This window comes from Phyllobates terribilis, unplaced genomic scaffold, assembly GCF_046119375.1.
Source record: "Phyllobates terribilis strain yellow unplaced genomic scaffold, ASM4611937v1 Scaffold_11__3_contigs__length_659146591, whole genome shotgun sequence".
NCBI classification, from domain to species: Eukaryota; Metazoa; Chordata; class Amphibia; order Anura; family Dendrobatidae; genus Phyllobates; species Phyllobates terribilis.
The window spans coordinates 608,152,455-608,158,454 of record NW_027362771.1 but is presented as its reverse complement, the minus strand read 5'-3'; positions in this window follow the sequence as shown (position 1 = coordinate 608,158,454).

The following is a 6,000-nucleotide window of genomic DNA, read 5'->3' as shown; positions in this document are numbered from 1 at the left end:
ATGTGTCAGACTTCTTGTCTCCTGTGGCCTTGCAAAGGATGGGCTAAAAAAGTGGTGAAATGATTCCGCAAAATTGATGTTACCAGCAGATACTGTGGTTCTGTTACGGTTTGAGTGCTGAACACTTGACGGTCCCACGGTTGGCAAGTTGGAACTGTGAGATTCACTATGTGCACCACTGGTGTTTTGTGGAAAAGCACATGTAAGATTCTGCAACAGTCTCTGCTGATACTCCTGCATGCGTGCATCCCTTTCTATGGCAGGAATAATTTCTGCAAATTTACTTTTGTACCGGGGATCTAACAGTGTGGCAACCCAGTAGTCAGGATTATTTCTAATTCTCACAATTCGAGGGTCATGTTGCAGGTAGTGCAGCAAGAAGGCACTCATGTGTGTTGCGCATCCAGGAGCACCAAGTCCCTGTTGTGTTGGTGGCGAGGTAACAATCATGCTTCCTTCCTCTGTCCTCTCCCCGAAACCTCGCACAACAGAAATGTGATCAAGGTCTCCCTCATCTGATGAGTCTTCCATCAGTTCGTCCTCCACTTCTTCCTGGGCTCCTGCACCTTCCTCACTAGTTTGGCTGCTACCATGCGCCCTGGTAATACCATCTCCCCCACCCTCACATGACTGCCGCCTTGGTGCTGCCGACCGTCTGGACCTTGCAGATGTTAGCCCTTCCGCATACAACTCCTCCTCCTCTACTTCCTCCACCTCCTCTTGTGCCACCACCTGACTCCGAATTCTGTTTACCATGTGCTCCAGCATGTAAATCACCGGAATAGTCATGCTGATAATGGCATCGTCAGCACTAAACATCTTCGTCGCCATTTCAAAACTGTGCAGAAGGGTGCATAGGTCCCTGATCTGAGATCACTCCTCCAGCGTGATTTGCCCCACCTCCGGATCTCGTTGGCCCAGGCTATACGTCAGAACGTATTGCACCAGGTCTTGTCGGTGCTGCCACAGTCACTGCAACATGTGCAGAGTTGAATTCCACCGGGTAGGCACATCGCATTTTAGCTGGTGAAGTGGCAGGCCCAACGACTTCTGTAGAGATGTAAGTCGCTGAGCTGCGGGATGCGAACGGCGGAAGTGAGCACACAGCGACCGTGCCCTCTGCAGAAGGCCATCTAGTCTGGGATAGTGGGCTAAAAATTGCTGGACAACCAGGTTCAACACGTGAGCCATACAAGGCACGTGTGTGACATTGCCCCGGCGAAGGGCCGCACCCAGGTTTGCAGCATTGTCGCACACGGCCTTCCCTGGTTTCAGGTCCAGTGGAGGCAACCATTCATGAAATTGGTTCTCCAGAGCTGACCACAACTCCTCAGCTGTGTGACTCACATTTCCCAGACATTTCAAAGTAAAAACCGCCTGATGAAGTTGAGCCCTACTGCCAGCATAGTAAGGAGGTGTGCAGGATCCCTTCTGCGCAGGTAGAAAGCTTGTGGCATGACCAGACAGGCTTTGGGTGCAGGTGGAAGACCAAGAGGAGGTTGAGGAGTCAGAAGCAGTGGAGGAACTTTGACATAAAGAGGATTGACGCACAACCCGTGGGGACGGCAAGACTTGGACAGCAGCCCCTTGTCCTGCTGTCACCATAGTTACCCAGTGCCCAGTCAGCGACATGTAACGCCCCTGTCCATGCCTACTCGTCCAAGTGTCTGTGGTGAAATGCACCCTGTCACACACAGAGTTTCTCAAAGAAGCGGTGATGTTGTGTGCGACATGCTGGTGGAGCGCAGGCACACCTTTCTTTGAGAAGTAGTGCCGACTGGGCATCTGGTACTGGGGCACTGCGATGGACATAAGGTCTCGAAAATCCTCTGTGTCCACCAGGCGGAAAGGCAGCATTTCTGTAGCCAAGAGCTTGCAGATGGTGAAATTCAACCTCTTAGCTTTCTCATGGCTAGGAGGAAATGGTCTTTTACTTGTCCACATCTGAGGGACCGAGGGCTGGCTATTGTGCTTAGACGGGGTTGATAAGGGTGTCCCCGGCAAACTGCCGGTCTGTGAGGAAGATGCAGGCGGACATGTTAGGTTGCCTTGATCCAAAGGTGGTGCTATCGATGTCGGACAGCGCTCAACACCAGCTGGTTTTACCACCTCCAAAGAAAATGATGACCTGCCAATCATGCTGGCTGTTGCGGGTAAAGAGGTGGCAGGTCTGCGCCCCAAAACAGGTGTGACTGCTGTCCCCCCAGTCACAGAGGATGAAGAGGCCGCGGATGCACAAGATATGGCAGACGGTGGTTGGCCCGGCCGGCTAGGCCGCATTGTAGCACACTGAGCTTCCCACTGCAACTTATGCTTCATGTCCATGTGCCGGTTCATGCATGAAGTACTCAAACTATGTATTTTTTGGCCTCTACTTAGCTTTTGCTGACAAATGTTACAGATAACACGAGTTGGGTCATCTTTATCGATCTGAAAAAATGCCCAGGCTATGCAAGTCTTAGCACCCATGCGACCTGAAGAGCCACCACGACTTGTGGTGAGAGGCAGAGTTGTGTTTGAGGATGCAGTTGTTGACGTGCTTCCAGTACTACGCCTCTGTGCAGGAAGGCGCAACCTGACCTCGTCGTCACTAGCATCTTCCTCCACCTCCTCTGCTGACCTCATCTCTTGGCTGACTGTGGGTTGACAGTAAGTGGGATCTCCAACCTCATCATCATCACCCTGTGCGTTATCACACCCGTCGTCCTCAGAGCCAACCTGTTCCTGCACTGACAAAAAACTAAAGTTGTCGCTCCAATCAGGTATTTGAGTCTCATCATCGTCTTCCTCATTGTCTCCACCAACAGGAGTTACAGTTTGGGAATGAGGGTCTACATTATGGTCAGAACCTTCTGCATCTGGTCCTGGAACCGATTCATAAAGATTCTGGGCATCAGTGCAGATCATTTCCTCGTCTGGATTCACAGAAGCGCTGGAGTCGACCTCTGATTCCCAGGCTATAGTATGAGTAAACAGCTCTGCAGACTCAACCATCTGTTCTACCTCATACTCAGACGGGCAGCTGGAGATTTGGGAGCTGTGAGGAAGCAAGTGCGATTGGGGTGACACCTTTGAGGACTGGAGTATTTGTGATGTTGAAGTTGATGTGGAGGAGAGCCCACTTAAAGGAGCACTTGATATCCGTTGAAGCACCTGCTGTTTTTGTGCCTCATCTGGAATTTGTAGCGATTGGCGTGGCCGTAAGAAAGGGATCTTATCACATTGTCCGCTAAAAGAAGTAGACATTTTAGTTTGGCTGGAAGATGGTCTTTCTTCTGCAGATGTTACTGTTGCTTTAACACCTACCCCACGGACACAACCTTTTTTCCCCTTCCCAACACGCCTATTCCCCTTTCCACCAGCAGCAGGCCTTTTTCCACTCATTTTGGTGGTTAACTAATTCACAACTCTGGAGTTGTTTGCACAAAAAAACAATGGATGGGAACCGAGCAGAGCTGAGTGGCCAAACTGTGGTATTAGGCCAAAACTATTGGCTGGGTTAGATGCAGAAAAAAATTATATTCAATTTGCAACCTGATGGAGGTCAGTATAGATGGATTAATAGAACAAGTCCCACACACAGCTAGAAGCCCAATATTTTTTCAGAGGTAGATGCAGAAAAAAATTATATTCAGTTTGCAACCTGATGGAGGTCTGTATAGATGGATTAATAGAACAAGTCCCACACACAGCTAGAAGCCCAATATTTTTTCAGAGGTAGATGCAGAAAAAAAATATATTCAGTTTGCAACCTGATGGAGGTAGTATAGATGGACTAATAGAGAAAGTCCCACACACTGCTAGAAGGCCAAATATTTTTTCAGAGCTAGATGCAGACAAAAAATTATTTTTAATTTGCAACCTGATGGAGGTCAGTATAGATGGACTAATAGAGAAAGTACCACACACTGCTAGAAGGCCAAATATTTTTTCAGAGCTGGATGCAGATAAAAATTATTTTTAATTTGCAACCTGATGGAGGTCAGTATAGATGGACTAATAGAGAAAGTCCCACACACTGCTAGAAGGCCAAATATTTTTTCAGAGCTGGATGCAGATAAAAATTATTTTTAATTTGCAACCTGATGGAGATCAGTATAGATGGACTAATAGAGAAAGTCCCACACACTGCTAGAAGGCCAAATATTTTTTCAGAGCTAGATGCAGACAAAAAATTATTTTCAGTTAGCAACCTGATGGAGGTCTGTATAGATGGACTAATAGAACAAGTCCCACACACAGCTAGAAGCCCAATATTTTTTCAGAGGTAGATGCAGAAAAAAAATATATTCAGTTTGCAACCTGATGGAGGTCAGTATAGATGGACTAATAGAGAAAGTCCCACACACTGCTAGAAGGCCAAATATTTTTTCAGAGCTAGATGCAGACAAAAAATTATTTTTAATTTGCAACCTGATGGAGGTCAGTATAGATGGACTAATAGAGAAAGTACCACACACTGCTAGAAGGCCAAATATTTTTTCAGAGCTGGATGCAGATAAAAATTATTTTTAATTTGCAACCTGATGGAGGTTAGTATAGCTGGACTAATAGAGAAAGTCCCACACACTGCTAGAAGGCCAAATATTTTTTCAGAGCTGGATGCAGATAAAAATTATTTTTAATTTGCAACCTGATGGAGATCAGTATAGATGGACTTATAGAGAAAGTCCCACACACAGCTAGAAGGCCAAATATTTTTTCAGAGCTAGATGCAGACAAAAAATTATTTTCAGTTAGCAACCTGATGGAGGTCAGTATAGATGGACTAATAGAACAAGTCCCACACACAGCTAGAAGCCCAAATATTTTTTCAGAGGTAGATGCAGAAAAAAATTATATTCAGTTTGCAACCTGATGGAGGTCTGTATAGATGGATTAATAGAACAAGTCCCACACACAGCTAGAAGCCCAATATTTTTTCAGAGGTAGATGCAGAAAAAAAATATATTCAGTTTGCAACCTGATGGAGGTCAGTATATATGGACTAATAGAGAAAGTCCCACACACTGCTAGGAGGCCAAATATTTTTTCAGAGCTAGATGCAGACAAAAAATTATTTTTAATTTGCAACCTGATGGAGGTCAGTATAGATGGACTAATAGAGAAAGTCCCACACACTGCTAGAAGGCCAAATATTTTTTCAGAGCTGGATGCAGATAAAAAATATTTTTAATTTGCAACCTGATGGAAGTCATTATAAATGGACTAATAGAGAACGTCCCACACACTGCTAGAAGGCCAAATATTTTTTCAGAGCTGGATGCAGATAAAAATTATTTTTAATTTGCAACCTGATGGAGGTCAGTATAGATGGACTAATATAGAAAGTCCCACACACTGCTAGAAGGACAATATTTTTTCAGAGCTAGATGCAGAAAAAAATTATATTCAGTTTGCAACCTGATGGAGGTCAGTATAGATGGACTAATAGAGAAAGTCCCACACACTGCTAGAAGGCCAAATATTTTTTCAGAGCTAGATGCTGACAAAAAATTATTTTCAGTTTGCAACCTGATGGAGGTCAGTATAGATGGACTAATAGAGCAAGTCCCACACACAGCTAGAAGCCCAAATATTTTTTCAGAGGTAGATGCAGAAAAAAATTATATTCAGTTTGCAACCTGATGGAGGTCTGTATAGATGGATTAATAGAACAAGTCCCACACACTGCTAGAAGCCCAATATTTTTTCAGAGGTAGATGCAGATAAAAATTATTTTTAATTTGCAACCTGATGGAGGTCAGTATAGATGGACTAATAGAGAAAGTCCCACACACTGCTAGAAGGCAAAATATTTTTTCAGAGCTAGATGCAGACAAAAAATTATTTTCAGTTTGCAACCTGATGGAGGTCAGTATAGATGGACTAATAGAACAAGTCCCACACACAGCTAGAAGCCCAAATATTTTTTCAGAGGTAGATGCAGAAAAAAATTATATTCAGTTTGCAACCTGATGGAGGTCAGTATAGATGGACTAATAGAACAAGTCCCACACA